Source organism: Octopus bimaculoides, chromosome 4 (assembly GCF_001194135.2).
Source record: "Octopus bimaculoides isolate UCB-OBI-ISO-001 chromosome 4, ASM119413v2, whole genome shotgun sequence".
In the NCBI taxonomy this organism is placed as follows: domain Eukaryota; kingdom Metazoa; phylum Mollusca; class Cephalopoda; order Octopoda; family Octopodidae; genus Octopus; species Octopus bimaculoides.
This window is the reverse complement of record NC_068984.1, coordinates 86552890-86561070: the sequence shown is the minus strand read 5'-3', so window position 1 is coordinate 86561070 and position 8181 is coordinate 86552890. Positions and strand designations below refer to the sequence as shown.

At 33.4% G+C, this 8181-nt stretch overlaps 1 protein-coding gene across 3 annotated transcripts in view; it reads right to left on the bottom strand.

The window, feature by feature from the left end:
• The window catches only part of LOC106870218 (uncharacterized), a 27655-nt gene extending 20092 nt beyond the window's left edge, over positions 1 to 7563 (bottom strand). Inside the window, exon 1 of one of the 3 annotated variants that reach the window (XM_014916223.2) lies at positions 7426 to 7563. The gene's annotated coding sequence lies outside the window, so the exon portion shown is untranslated. Of the gene's footprint in view, positions 1 to 5197; positions 5473 to 7014; positions 7398 to 7425 lie in introns of those variants that run through there. The other 2 variants (XM_014916225.2, XM_014916226.2) reach the window with 2 other exon arrangements.
• Positions 7564 to 8181: the final 618 nt, after the last annotated feature.

Below are 8181 nucleotides of genomic sequence, written 5' to 3'. Positions count from 1 at the left end.
ATAGTAAGGTATCTAAAACAATTTGTATTAAAAGATCAATAATCATCACTTCATACTGTAAAATTCAAGTGGAGTCTACTTCAATTCTGATTGTCACTGGTTTTCCATTGAATTCTTCAATTAAATCAAAGCTTTAATGAACAAATGAAGATATAAGTACAATCAAGGTATTAATCATGATTTGGATAGCAACATAATTATACACTGATATCATCCTCATTTTGTGCCTATATTCCATTCCAATTTGACAGGATCTGAAAGGTCAGGGAACTGTGTTGGGTTCTCACATCTGGCATGGTTTCTATGGCTGGTTGCCCCACCTAATGTCAACCACTTTACCGAGTGTACTGGGTGTTTTACGTACTATCATCATCAGTGAGACTGCCAAGCAGCTTGCAAGAAAAGTCCTTGATATATATCATTAATGATTTAACCTACAGTTATTTTCCTATTTATGTCAACAAAATCATTAATAGACAAGTCCTTGGCTGTTTCTCTTAATGAAATACAAATATAACATTTCAGGTATACTTTACACATGCATTTATTCAATTTGAGGGGAGGGTTTTCAAAATTTCTACCTTATATCTTATTGCTTCCTGTTCATATGTTATTGCTCAATAGAACTGATTCTTCAGAATTTATTTCATTGAGATTATGATAATTGGTTTCACATCTGCAATTTCAAACCTCCATATTTTTTTCTTTTACCTTGGGTCACTTCATGACTATCTATCTTTCTAAGGTCAAATCTAACTTTCTCTATTGTAAATTTTAGACAGTTGCCCCAGGTACCACAAAGTCCCACTCTGTGGAACCTAGGGCAAATGTCTTCTACTATAGCCCCAGGTCAACCAAGATCTTGTGAGTGGATTTGACAATGGTGATTTAATTTTCATGTATCTATTGAACCCTTTGATAACAAAACCACCTGAGATCTCTTGATTTCTATAATACAGAATCACTTATTTTAATGTGTTCACATCTAAGTTAAAACTTCTCAATGTGATTTTATATAAGAAGGTTTTTCTGCTGAATTATGCAGAAATTAGCTATTTTACTAAACCTTACCAAATTTTAAATTATTTTCTTAAAAAAAGCACTACTGTAAATGCCAGTCCTTTGATTTGCATTCATCATTTAAAACCTCCAAATTCAATTGATGCCCTCATTTGTAACTGGTTAACTATAAAAAAGGCTCAGGTGTGTGTGTGTGTGATCGGGGACAAGTATATAGAATGCAATAACAGCTTTTACGCACACAAAGAACTAATGAGAGAGCATTTGCACCAGTCATGTAGGGCTTACTGAATGGGTACACAATGAAAAATTCCCAAGAAATTTTTTAGTAGTGTGGCTTGCTTGATGATGAACCTCATTCCTTATGTAGCCTACTTCTTGTAAAAAGATTACCCATGTCTGATCTAGACCTGCTAGAAATAGTAACCTAATTTTCTTCTGTCTTAACCCTTTAGCAATCAGGTTATTTTGTCAAATGCAATGCTTATTTACTCACATTAGTTTGAACTAATTACTCATTATCTAAAATGCTTCAGGATTTCAATGATATGATTGTTATTTTTAGAATTACATTGTAGGGTAGATGCAATAGGCCAAATCTGGCCAGTTTGAACAAAAAAGAGGCAGACTATTTGGGCTGGATTACAGCCAGTTTAAATGATAAAGAGTTAAATGCACAAAAGACGTATCAGATAATATAGTTCTAGATACATTATGGCTAAATAATAGAAGAGATGATCATGGTTGGAATCCTTTGATTAAAGAGTCTATTGGGTCACAGTTGGATGTTGGGACTGAACAGCAATAACCAACAGTAAATAAGTGTAATTGTAAACTTTACATATATATATAAAGGATCTCCTTTTGGGTCAATGACAAGTGAAAGAACTGGCCTATGAATGGCATAGAACATTCACTGAGTTAGCAGTAGAGTGGCTGAATATTCCATAGATATGTGTGCTTTGAATTATGGTTGCAGTCAATCTGGAGTGTTCCCAAATAAGTTTTGATTATCCAATTTCATTTGCAAGGCACAAGTTGGCCCAAGGTTACATCAAAATACACTTGCTTGAGATGTCACACATTACGACTTGACCCAAAATCTCACAACTGCAAGGTGTACTTCTTAACCACTTGGACATGTGTATGTATTATACATTCACCTATCGCATCTCCATTGCTAATGGCATTTTAATTTTTTAACACTGTAAGCACTGCAGTAGTTGTGTAGCAGTTTACTCAAAAGTTTCAATAACAATAATGTTGAGATTTGATTCTAATAAACAGATGACGTTAAATTTATTTTAAATAATGTTTGGAGCCTAATAATTTCTATACCAACATCATTATGTTACTTGTGATTACAATGAATGGCTATCTCTCTGTCTGAGGAATGAACCCAAAACCATGTGCTAAGGAAGCACGCTTCTTACAGCACAGCCATGCTTATATATATATATATATATATATATATATATATATATATATCATCATCATCATCATCGTTTAACGTCCGTTTTCCATGCTAGCATGGGTTGGACGGTTTAACTGGAGTCTGGGAAGCCAGGAGGTTGCACCAGGCTCCAGTCTGATCTAGCAGAGTTTCTACAGCTGGATACCCTTCCTAACACCAACCACCCCGCGAGTGTAGTGGGTGCTTTTTATGTGCCACCGGCACAGGGGCCAGAGGAGGCTGGCAATATAAAGATATACTTGTTTCAATAACTGAACTGTGGCCATGCTGGGGCACCACCATGAAGAGTTTAGTTGTTGAACAAATTGACTCCAGGACTTATTTTTAAAGTCTGGTACTTAGGTACTCATTCTATTGGTCTTATTTGCCAAACAACTAAATTATGAGGACGAAAAGAAACATCTGTTAATGGTGGTGGGCGACAAATACAACACACACACATATATACATACGTATATATATATATATATATATATATATATATAAATAAAAATCAATACATATTAAATATGAGCGATGGGATTCTTTTAGTTTCCATATACCAAATTCATTCACAAGGTTTTGGTCAGCGCAGGCTATAGTAGAAGACATCTGCCTGAGGAATGAACCCAGAACCATGTGGTTGGGCAGCAAGTTTCTTACAGCACAGCCACACTTGCATGTATGTATGTGTGTACAAGCAAGTGTACACCAAAGCACATACACGTATATATGGTTTGGTGCATACTTGCTGCGACTGCATATTTAAAAAACAAAAGTATTACGATGATGAAAATAAATCGATGGGACAAGCCTGTGTATAGTAGAATCCAATAAAAATAAAAAAAGTCACAGGAAACTTCAACATGAGAGTGATTTAATATTTTTTTTTGTTTTCACAAACGCATAAATAAGCATTATATAAATTGTGATGTTATTGTACACAACTCATGTAGCATGTAGTGACTCTTTTACTTGTTTCAGTCATTTGACTGCGGCCATGCTGGAGCACCGCAGTTAATAAAAGTTCATATATTTATTGAATTACTTTAAGTATCGTTTATGTCATAAAAATATGACAATTTTTCCTGTGACATTTTTTTCCAAATCAAAATTTATCTTCGTTTTCTGCCATTCACACCCACTTCGACTTGAAGGCATTTTGGTCGAAGAAATCAATCCCAGTACTTATTTTATTGGTATCTTTTAACGAAATAGCAACAAACCGACACTGGGCTTCTTTCAGTTTCCATCTTCCAAATCCATTCACAAGGCTTTAGTCGGCCCGGGGCTATAGTATAACTGATACACCAATGAGTGTGTTTCATTTGATATCTGGTTCCAAATGGTTTTTGTTCTGACTTTCTGCTACGAGGAACTTTTCAATACATTTATAGCATACAAATAATTCCAAAACTGTTCCATTATTCCAGTTACTTGTCCGAAAACTTAGCCCGGCTGCAAAGTTCATAATCCAGAATCAATTGTTCTCCTTCGTATGATGCAGAGAATTTTTTACGGAGAGAAACAATATAGTTGTCGAGCTAACGAAGAGGGGTGTGTATCTTACAAGGTTACTCAACTTGCTAGAAATAGCAACCAAATTCTCTCCAAATCTGTCTTAAAAAGTGAAGGTATTACTAGATAATGTAGAAAGATTAAATGGTCAAGGCAGGAACGACCTTGATCATAGTTTTGTTCGATGAAGGCTGACCTGCAGTTAAAAAATATTAACTTAATATTTGTAATAAGAAAGGCGGAGTTTTGGAATATGTGTCCCATATCTGACGAGGAAGGTAGCTCCCCTCTGTATATATATACCTGTGTGTCATAATAACGGTAGATGCGACTGTGTAAATGCTTTCCCAAAATTCAATTTTTTTTTTTTGACGTCCAAGCCCACTCATTCATCCAATCTTTTCCGTCTCCATGCAGGAAAAGGAAGGACATTAATTCCGAAACTCCGCCGAAGAAACATAAACAACCTAGAATACAAAGAAAGTCCTTCAAACGAGCACGCCAAATAGCTAGATACAAGCATTAATAACGACAGAAAGGAGCCGAGGGTTTCACGTACTTGTAACAGAGGAAACATGCTAAAGATTGTACCACTATGTACCACTTCGGCAGTGTTGCTGAATGAGGACTACTATGAAAAATACTGGAAGCACAACTGATATATCATATCAGAATTGGTATATATATATATATATATACACACACATATACTTGGAAATGGAAGGGTGGCATTCAATCAAATAAAAAAAAAATTTATACATGGGAAGACGATTTAACTAAACGATTTGGGCCAAGTTGGAAAAGAAGGGCGCAATCAAGGAAGAATTGGTAGCGCATTGTGACCAGCAGTATATAACATCCGATAGTCTGGTCGATAGCCACACAAACGCACATATACTGATAGATATATATGCACACACACACACACACACTTTAGTTGTAGGCCTAAAGACGTACACAATAGTAACACACGGACACAAGCGCTGAATAGAAATAAAGGCAATGCTTAACTTAGAATTAACACCGACCTATTTGAATACAGCAGAGTATAATGACCATTCCTGCAAAAGTTTGGCAATTAGGGAAACAAAATAAGTGGCAGACTGAAGGCTCACGTAAAAAGGCAAACAAGAAATTACCAACATTCGTATGATAAAGCAAGCATCCAAGATGCAAAGGGAATTATATATAGAAGAAAAATATTACCGTTAAATTAGAAAGTGCCCAATTAGTTGTGGTTGGTAAATTCAGTTGGTCAGAAAATTTACACGTAACAAAAAGTTTAAAATATTGTCTTTTTCCTGCATCTCTTGCTCACTTCGAATAATTCATTCTTATTTATATCCTATATTGTAAACTAAGCAAAACTATTTGTTATACCTTTTCTATCAAGTTTACAGGCCTCTTGATTTTTTAATGGTTTATTGTTTTACAAACTTGTATATTAATGGACATTTTTGTTTTGATTCGGTAACTCGGGAGCAGTCTACTTATTCTGTATCGTATTTTTGTACAATAATAGAAAAAACAAACCAAATTTAATAAAGTATTGCAATCTAAAAGAATAGACTTTAAAACGAATAAGAACTGTAAAATTATTTATCAGTACGAAAAATTTGCTTATTTGATATCCAACACCTATATTGGAGACAACTAGAACACAGGAGGAGTCTCTTGTTTCGATCTGCTAGAAATGGCAGCCAAGTCCCTCTGTTAGAGCATACGCTACTGTCTTAGAACGAAATGATACAATAGATAATGTAGTCTTTGATATACAAAAAGATGTTCAGAACTGGAACGCTTTTTATTAGGGGACCTGCTGAAACAGAAGTGACCCTGGCGTGCCAAATGTTATTTTTTTTTTTAAATGACAGTCTATCAACAATTCTCTTGAGGACAGATAAAATATAATACTATAAAACCGAACTTAATTCACATTAATATTATTAGATTAAAGAACAAAAACTATCAAGTTATGAGAAGTTGAGTGAAAGAAGAAAATACTAGAAGAAATAGAAGAGAATTTATTCCGAGAATGCAGAAGGTAAATAATAATAGTTTCACACAGAATACAAGATTCGTTGGTAAGATTTATAGTAGCTTTTGGTTGGACATTGCTTTAAAACTATGCAAAATCAACAGAAAATTGATAAAGAATGCTTATTTTCTATCTAAGAAAAAAAAATTATATGAAAATATCTTAAAAGAAATAGTGTTGATTAAATTTAGTTTAGATAGCTTCTGCACGGGGTTCATATTTCGCTGCAGTAAATTATTGCACCAATTTCATTATCTCAGAATTTGCACAAATTCCTCAATTTTCTAAAACAAAAAAGATAGAAACTTTTTTTCTGTGGTGTTATTCTAGAGAATGTTTATTAGTGGTTGAGATTGAAGTAAAAGAATGTAGCCCATCAGTGAGTTGCAAGCTTAGCTCCGCCATATTTGTTATGTCGAACACGTCCGTAGCCAACAACGTATAAACTGATCAGATTAGCAAACAATCTAACCTATCTATACACGTATATGCTTACTCAGACTATTAAAATAAATGATAAAATTAAATCTATAATTAATTCAACCCAGAAAAAGTTTCTCTTTAAAAACATTTCTGCAGTAAAGCAAAATTTCATAAAAAGTATTTATATATACATACATACATATAAAACTTTTGGATCGAATTGTGTTGTCAGGAATGGAAATATAGGAAGACAAGGAAGGAAAATATAAAAAGTAACATCCCGAAAGAAAAACACACATCCAGTTAAATCAGTTTTGATTATAAATACGCGTGTGACTTTGCTTACAACTTTAATAGTAGTGACAAACAAAATGCAAAATAAATCCTTTGTATGACGATGTACCTTATGAAATATAAAAGTTCAAATTAAAAAAAAAAAAAGGCATTGTTTAAAAAATAAAATAAAATAGCAGTAACACTATCTATTGCTGATTTCTAATTAAAACACACAGTTTGTGTAAATAGATTGATTAATTTTGAGGTGAACCGAGAGGATACTTACGATTTAGTCATCTAGGTTGTTATTATTTATCTTTCAATAGATTAGTTTACTTTTAGCAGACTGAAACATACACAAAATGAGAGACGTCGCTTTCATGCTTTGTTTTGTTATCATCGACAAAAGCACATTGTTATTATTATACGGTCTGTGATAGTAGTAGAACTATAGGAAATTGAACACACAACAGTTACACATCAGCGGATAATTATTTGTTGGAACTGTTAAATTGTGTGTCATCTGTTATAGTCCCGTATGAGTGTATCATCGGCTAGTGTAAACGCACGATGGCGCCGGTAGTCAGAAATGTACATTACTAACACGTACACAGGTTTAGTTTTACTACTGTTAATATACTTCGCAATATATAGATAAATTACATGTAAATTAATATTTTATTTTATATTTTCTTACCTTAATTCACTAGTTTTTAAGGAAATATAATTGAATTGAATAGTCCAATAGTGAAAATACTGAAAACTGCTACGCTGATAAAGTATGTGTCAAGTAGAGGTCACGTTATCATTTTTCGCTTCCGGTCTCACACACTTTACAGAAACAATAAACAGAAATCTGTTTACACACACACATATATATACATATATATATATAGATATATTATTATGTATATATATATTTATATATATAACTATATATACATACACACAACTATAGAAAGATTGAAACGCATATTTTCATTCTAGCTGTCTCTCTTTTCATATATACATACATATATACATAAACAATGAAAAATGATTTAGTCGTATTTACATATGTATGTGTATATGTACACACACACACACACACAAACATACACAATTTTGTGTGCCCGTTGCACTTGGATACCCTTTCTAGTGCCAATTACTACAAGGGGAAATGGAATGAGTGGATTTTTACAACCACTAACTGCCTTTCGATTCTGGACAGTCTTTATTAGATACGTTATTTTCAATAGATTTGACAGAAATAGTTTTCTTTGGGGTAGGCGGGTATGGAAAGAAGAAAAGCAGAACATGTTCACGTATCTGAAAAAAAAACCCAACTATGGTGGACCAGTAATAAAAGGAATTGATATAGAACACATATTTAATGGTAAGGGGAAAAGAAAATAGGTTTCTTTCACATTAATTTTTCCTTAGAGCTAATGATATATATATATATATATATATA